The 8,179-nt window shown below is 38.9% G+C and overlaps 1 protein-coding gene across 2 annotated transcripts in view; it reads right to left on the bottom strand.

Annotated features, from left to right (window-relative positions):
• Window positions 1-2,673: 2,673 nt before the first annotated feature.
• Window positions 2,674-8,179, bottom strand: part of ZDHHC2 (zinc finger DHHC-type palmitoyltransferase 2) — a 28,685-nt gene continuing 23,179 nt past the window's right edge. For both annotated transcript variants that reach the window (XM_048509687.1, XM_048509686.1), the window contains exon 13: window positions 2,674-8,107. The gene's annotated coding sequence lies outside the window, so the exon portion shown is untranslated. The remainder of the gene's footprint in view (window positions 8,108-8,179) is intronic.

The following is an 8,179-nucleotide window of genomic DNA, read 5'->3' as shown; positions in this document are numbered from 1 at the left end:
TGCCTGTACATTTTCAGCTGTTTTGTTTATTAAGCCAGTGGTGGGATTCAAACAATTTAACATCCGGTTCTGGTGGTGGGATTCAAATAACGTAACAACTGGTGGTTTACAAGCACCATTTTAACAACCGGTTCTGCTGAAGTGGTGCGAACCTGCTGAATCCCACCAGTGCATTAAGCTAATACTTTCTTTCAGTGTCTTCCTTAAAGGAACTGTGATGTGGAATAAGGAACGGGGACTTCTGCGATTAGGAGTCACTTTAGTCAGGGATGCTCAGTCATTAACTGTAATCTTTGTATAGTCTAATATTTTAACAATGGCGGGAATGCTGCCACTGAGACTTGCACACACTCTTGAAAATCAGAAGGGTGGAATTCCAGTCTTTTTTAAGAATACCTTTCTCCCAGTGCTTTTCTGGGGCTTCTATCCAACCTTTGCAGTTATTGCAGGTTGAATAATTAATTCTTTCTCATTCGGATGGCTTCTGTTACTGTCCACAATAGGGGGAAAAGTTCCTAAATTCTTCAGCTGTTGATCTAACCAAGTGATTGCTCTACAATAAGGGGATTTAATTTGTCCAAGTATCTAAAAATCAGATGGGAACAAAAGTGGGCATAAGGAGACTGTAATTAGTTATACATAATATGCAAATAGTGACTTTTCTGAACCTGTTTTCTTTGGTTTTGGGAAACAATGAGGCTTTGCCCAAGATGCCAGAGATTATAGTGCAGTGGTGGCAAACCTATGGCACTCCAGATGTTCATGGACTACAATTCCCACCAGCCCCTTCCAGCATGGCCAATTGGCCATGCGTGCAGGGGCTGATGGGAATTGTAGTCTATGAACATCTGGAGTGCCATAGGTTCGCCACCACTGTTATAGTGGATGCATCCCCCTCAACCAAAGTTTGATATCAGTGAGATGTTAAGAGTTTATATCTGTATTACAAACTTCGTGATTGCAAATAATTCTCAATACTTTGATGTGAATAGCCTGGACTTGCCAGATCTCAGAGACGAAGTAGGGACAACAGCCCTGGTTAGTATTTAGATGAGACTCTCATGTGTTTGTTACTGAAGAAAATAACATTGCCATGGGGACAAGTTATACTTGGGGGCAGCAGGAAGAGGAAAAAAGTAAACCCTCTCTTCCCAGCACTGATTCTGTTTCAGGTCCTCCCAATTCCTCACTGCTATATGTAGCATTTCAGAGATTGGTGAGATCTAATTACAGATCTCCAAAAGGTCCCTGCAAACAGATGAAGAGGTAAACCTATGTTTGGAGTGCATTATTTTATACTGCTGATGGGTACTTCATTTCAAAAAAATATATGAACGCTAGAATGTTGGGGGACGGAATCTTAGCCTTTCTCCCTGCCTCTTATTTGCTATATGTCGGGAGTCCTTACTGTATAGAGCAGGGGTGTCCAACTCTGGCATCCCAGATGTTCATGGACTATGATTCCCATCAGCCAATTGGCGGTGCTGGCAGGGACTGATGGGAATCGTAGTCCATGAACATCTGGGGCGCCAGAGTTTTTAGACATCTCTGGTATAGAGTATTCAGTTATAATCCCATATGCAGTGGAAACAGTTTTGTTTCATCTGCCATTTCAGAGAACGAAGCCTGAGAGACAGCTGTTTGAAAAACAACCCAGTGCTTGGTCAGATATGGTGGAAGTTCTGCTACACTTTTTGTCTACCTATCAAATAAAAAAATGGGTACTGTTTAACTGTGATGGCTTTTCCCTAAAAAGCCCATACTAATCAAATCATTTTATCAATTAGTGGTTTTAATCCCAGTGTGGATAACAATGAACAGGCCCTTCCAGCAGACCATAATAAGTCCCTAAGCTATCCTTGTAGAGCCCTGTGCTGCATTCCAACAAGAGGAGAAAACCTTGCCAGATTTGTCCATAAATGGGATTCAGCTGTTGAGAAGCCTTAAATACGCACCAGAACTTTTACCACTAGCAGTACCACTAGAGAGGCCCAACCATCCTCTCAGTAGCAGTCACAGTGAACTGCTCTTAGAGATGCCAGTATAAATATTCTAGTGCAAGCAGCTCTGAGGGCAGCTTGCTCAGTTTACTTTTGGATGAAGAAGTTTTCTGAACTGATGTTCAAGGGTTTTTGAGATGGAATGGTATTCCTTATGCTTGAAAAGCTTTTGTGCTACTGCAACCTGTTTTTCTCATTGGAGGTGATATACAGCAAAGAATCTTAATTGTTTAACATTGCATATTATTCTTTATAACTCCATCTCCTTTTTATGAGACGGTCAGGGCAAGACATAGGTCCAGGTCTCTGATTAGCAACCTTTACCTGAGGCCTACTGCGAGAAAGTAGATTGTACGGGAGCTCCAGCCCAGCACCAAGTGGTTGTCAGCAAATCCTGTTTCCATGGCCATCATCCCTAACATCTCTGATTCTGGGAAACAGGTGGGTGTGAAATACCATGTTCAGAGAAAGGTAGGTGTGTAAAGTAGAAGGGGTGGGATTTGCCTCAAAACCTCCATTTGCTGATCCTTGTTCTGGGAAGATCAACAGATCTCACTGCAGGTATTTGTATATGCAGACGTGGTTCAATAAGTCATCAATTAACAGTACATTGTCAGTTTGCTTTGCATCACACTCCAGTTCTCAAAATTTAAAGCATGACCACTCCCAAGTGTTTTATCTTAAAAGTTTTTAATTTTTTTCCAGCAGCAAGTTAATGAGATACAAAAATACATAATACTGCTTTACAGAATACAAACAGGAGCAAAGCAAAACATTCTTTTCCACTCTGTGCAAGACCTGCAGCTATTTAGCGTTGCTTCTTAACAATGCATATTCAGGCAAGCACTGGGAATGATTTTGGGAGTGTTTTTTCCTCTTTACTACAAGAATGAGAGAGGATCAAAACACTCCACAGCAGAGCATTTTGAGGCTTACTCCATTTTGCCTCAAAAGTCTTGCCAGAAGTATTGAAGAAACAGGGAGGAGAGGCATACAAAACCATGAGTAGTCAGTCTGTTATTGATGTTACTGAGAATGATTCATTGTAGATGAAATGAAATTTGTCCACTCATGGTACCCTGAGTATTCCAAAAAGCTAGTTTCCAGTAATCACTCTAGAATTATCACCACTGCCTTTCCTCTGCTATGAGTACACCTGCCCCCTTTGGATTAAACCATGCAGCACCCAGAGGGCAATTACTTTAAATAATGGATTTTAACTGGTAGAGAGCAAAATGCAACCTTGTTTTTACTTTCATCGCTGTTTTCTTCTGCAATGGATTTGGTATCAGACTTAAAGTCTGTTGCTGGAATGTAAGAGGATTCTAGGCTAAGTCTGTTACATAATAAGAACTTTGATTCCTTCAAATACTTTGCCTTGCTGATGCAGAATAGTGGATATATTTTGTATAGTCCTCAGTGGCGGGTCATATTTTACCACTGTGGTTTGTAACTACTGTTTCTGATGTAATTAGCCTAGTAATGATCTAACTTCCACAGTGGTGGTCTGGGCTTGGTGACAATACTAAGGATGAGAAAGCCAATCTCGTCCCACAACTTACTTTCCCATTAGTTCAGCTTTCAAGGTCATGGTTTCTTTCTATGAAAGAAGTAATTTACAGCAAAGGTTGTCCTGAGATTATGATCTCAAAAAAGTAAGTGCTATACTAAAGTGGTACCGTTTCTGGGTCAAAGGTCTTAAAACTTTTACAATGTCTTGTGTTAATTTTGGTTAGTTTTAATAATGTTCTTTGTTTTAAATTTTATATACCTTAGCTCCTGGCTAAATTTTCCAAGAATAATATATTACTTTTGTACCTATCTGGAATAGAAAGTGTTATAAAACTACTTTGCAATGATTGAAAAATATTTTAGATATCTACTGTGACTGGAATGGCTATTTTTGATGTCTCTCTTCAATTCTGTTGGATGCTTGGACAGAAATCTAAAAGATTAAGATAGAAAGAATGCTGGCTATGAAGCACTCCTGTCACTTTTTCAGAGGAATAGTTTAAAAATTCTGATAATCAAACATCAGGGTAGAGAGCTCTCGATAGATTGCTGCCTGCCAGGCAATCCACTGATTGGAAAGTTATCACTGTTTGGTACAACACAGTGCTCTCACCACGGATGCTTTTTAAAAGTGAAACTGAAGGAGGACCTTCACAAATGGGCCCCACAAATTCTCCTGCATACCTCTGACAATGCTCGCAATCATTTGGTTTTTACTACCAAATATGGTACAATTATGGAAGTTAAAGGTGCCCTTTTAAATAAAACTGAAACTTATAATTAGTACTCTTCAGTTCCATCCGAATATGTCTTTAAAATCATTCAAGTACTTTTAAAATACTCATCAAGCACTAGTACCTTCCCTGTGAGGGGGTGAGACTCTTAAATCACCTAGTTCCTGTACCCCCTTATAAAGAGAGCTTGGCTGAAAGAATACATAATGCTAGCACTACACTATCTGTTGAACGACTGATGGCCAAAGCCAGTCCTTAAATGTCTTGTTTTGCATAATTCCCATCTGTCCTTGAAGTTTAGTTAATAAAAGTGCCAGATCATGGTTATGAATGAGCAATAACCTCTATGCAGTCAGAGGCTGGGAAATGCTCCTGCAGGCAATAACGAGGAACACCAGCTTATGCAAATGTTTCATGAATCTGGGAAATATAAATGTACTATCTTTCCCATTAATCAGGAAATTTGGTTTGAAGAAACTCATGTGATAATCGGGTATAATCATGGGTTTTATACGAGTTTCTGAGCCACCTAATCATTTTAGCCCCCAGTTGAATTGTGGATATCAGAGGTATACATATAATACAACTGCCTGTTGCAAACTCATCATCATCGCGTGTGTGTGTGTTTGGGAGGGGGGGGGGGCAGAATGGCCAAGTGAAAGTATTTCAAGGATTGAAATGATGATAGTTACAGTCAATGCCCCAGTGTGGGTTGTGCCTGGCTGGCCCACAGTCTGAAAATGTTTATCTAAACACTCCATCTACAAGGACAATGAACTCATACATGAGGGATAATATCAGACTATTACATGGCTGCTATGGTACCTTCTTGCAGATACAGATTTAGCATATTATAATCTAGTTCTGTAAGACAGTATTAAATTCATCTGTTTGATTACAGGGAGATATGCATATGCATACCTGCTTCCATGTGAACCTTGGTAATCTATTGATAGTGACAACCTCTGTTGTAGGAGGTAAAGTCACTTATCAGTGCTACTGGTCAGTTGGAAACTCATTCCAAAAATGTACTAGCTTCTTAGTTTTGTTTGTACAATCAGCTTATTAGCTCACTTATGTACTGTACAAAATAAAATAATTAGTCAAAATTGTTCTAAAATTGTAACATTAACTGGAAAGACTGGCAGTATTTTTTTCTCACCTTTAGTTCATATTTCATTTTAAAATATTGTGCAGATGGTACTGAAATACCATTCAAGAAATACTGATTCCACACCAGGTCACCTGACTGATACTGCCTAAAATAACCTCGGATATGTAATGCCTGCAGGGACATATACATTGTGAAGAGTAAGAAAGGATTTGTAGTGTAGAGGCTGTTCCAGAATTGTATCTGAAGAGTACAGAAATAGAAGGATGTTCACTTAGAGCTCTATATGAAAGTATGCAGTATGTGATAATTGAGCAAGAGAACTCTTAATAGTTCATATCCAAAGTTTGGTTTCAACTACTAGAAAGCACCTATCTTCCTTCTCTCCCAGCAACGTTGCTCCTGGGGAGACAGAGACACTTAGGAACACCATAAGTGGAAAATGGGGGACAGCAGTAAGGGGGCAAAACTCCCAACAGGAACCCTGGGGCCATGCCACGGCTCTCTCTTCAATTCTCCACTACAGGCAAATTCCCAAATGAGAAGTTGTACAGGTTGTCTAGAACCCTGTTTCTACCCCAAAGCAGCCTGTACCTTGTTCTCTGTTTAAGGTTAGTGCTGGCTCCTCTGCTCACAAAGTCAAATGAAATTTTCTTCTGAGATAATATACTCAGCTTTGAAGTAAAGCAGCCATTCATATTCACAAGCTTCACTTTCTGCTTTCTATGTCTAACAAGGAGACAGCTGGGGAAAAGCACATTAATCTAATGCAGCATTTGCCTGAAACCTGTCTTTCTATAGGTATGGTCAAACCTCCATTCCCAAAAATTGATTCCCAAAAATGGGAAAAAAACCCCAATCAGTTTACGCATCAGCCTTTTCTATGAAACAGTGAAGAGAATTATAGTTGAAACGTCCTCTGAATTTTACTAAAAAATTACTGCATTTCAGGCATATATACTGTAATAAACGTGTCACATGAAATCTGAATTCCAGCTCCATAAGCCTTTTCACTTCATTTTATACATACTTTAAAGTAAGTATTAAAGGCAGCCCCTGCAACTAGCACACACAGCACAATAGGTGCATTATGACTGAGGACTGAGAGTATAAGCCTTTTTTTCCTCCATTCTCTGCCTGTGATTTTCCAAGCTTGAAATAGAAAATCCAATTAATAGTAACATCAAGGAAATACAAACTAGGTTGTGGAAACAAGCAACTGCAAAAATGCCTACACACGTTGCATAAAACAATGTACTACTACGCACAAGGTTCTCAAATATCCCACTCCATGAAATCGTGGTCTGGCACTTTTGGTGATAGAGCCTGCAAACAGTCTTAGTATGAATTAAAATGCCACTATTGTACAGCTGCAATGCAATTACTGCAGAAATGTTACACCCGCTCCTTCAAAAGGATCTTGCAACCATCCCCCCAAAATCATTTTGAAGTAATGATCAAATTCTATCTGCTTTGCGTTGCAAGAATCATAAATTTAAAAATAGCAGTTTTTCTTAAATACTAGAAAAACCACAATCCTTTCAGGCACGACATTCTAAAACTTCATGCTTTGAAGATGTTTTGCACTTAATGCGCTGTCAAGATAAAATAAGTCATAGGGCCAGATATATGTTGTACTTTATGTAAACTCAGTGTGCTACATTATATCACTTGATCTGCCGTATAGTGCATGCAGAGGCACTGATGTAAATATGTTTGTAACACTGCAATTTTCTTGGCTTCAGAACTCGAAAGAAAACCTTAAAGCAGATTTGTTAAATCGATTCTACAAAAGCTACCCTGAAAACCTGGACAATGGCTAGTTTAATTTAAAATGTTTCTCTGAAAGCCCTCTTAGCTTCTTCAGTGTGATCAGAACCACAGTAATTCGTGTGAGTATACTATATCTCCCTGTATTTACATCATCAGGGTAATGATGAGGAATGCTGCAATTTAAGAATAGTATGTCAAACTTCGACAATAGTGTTATTAAATCAGCCTCTTAAAAGGTTAGGATTGTCATATCCAGGTTCTTAAGAAACATTAGTGTCAGATATTTCTATAATGGGGTTGTATATCAAACTGTGAAGCACTGCATATAGTCTCACAAGATTATTCTCTGACCTTTTTAACCATGTGTCCTTAGACACAAAGAATTAAGTTTGTATGATTTTGCTTCTCCTGTATGAATTTATTAAGTATACAATCTGCATGAGGAAAAGGGAGTAAGTTATCGTAGTCTTTCAATATTTATCTGAAAGGCAAGAATCAAAATAGTGTGATCATCATACCAAACTGATCAATAGATCGAAATTGATTACATGTTCCCAGCCATAAGGCTAGGTGTGCAACTGGAAATCAGAGGCAAAATTTAAAAAACGAAGAATTGCTGCAACGAGCACAGATACATTATGCATACTTGAAGTACCAATGCGAATGCAAAAAACCTTATATTGCGAAGGATTAAGTGTTGTCCTGTATGTCTCACTGAAAGACGTCTTGCTTTCCCATCCTGTAATGTTCAAGACTTTTCTTTGTATTTTAAAAATACATGTGTTAACCAAAATATTCCTTTATACACACCAAGGGATGACAACAGGTCTTGTATTTCAAGCAATGATATGAAGACAGGTCAATTAGGTCTTGAAATATCTTCTGAGCATATCCCTGCAGCAGTGGACTGGAACAGCTGGTTGACGGATGCTGATGTTGTGGAAGAATTCCTCTTCCGCTCAGCAAAAAATTCCACACTATAAGAAATAATTAAAGCACACTGGTTTGAAAAGGGAATACATTAACTGAGGTGCATGCATGTTTTGTTC

Source organism: Sphaerodactylus townsendi, linkage group LG10, assembly GCF_021028975.2.
Source record: "Sphaerodactylus townsendi isolate TG3544 linkage group LG10, MPM_Stown_v2.3, whole genome shotgun sequence".
In the NCBI taxonomy this organism is placed as follows: domain Eukaryota; kingdom Metazoa; phylum Chordata; class Lepidosauria; order Squamata; family Sphaerodactylidae; genus Sphaerodactylus; species Sphaerodactylus townsendi.
Note: the sequence above shows the minus strand (reverse complement) of the source record. Positions and strands in the feature narration are given on the sequence as shown.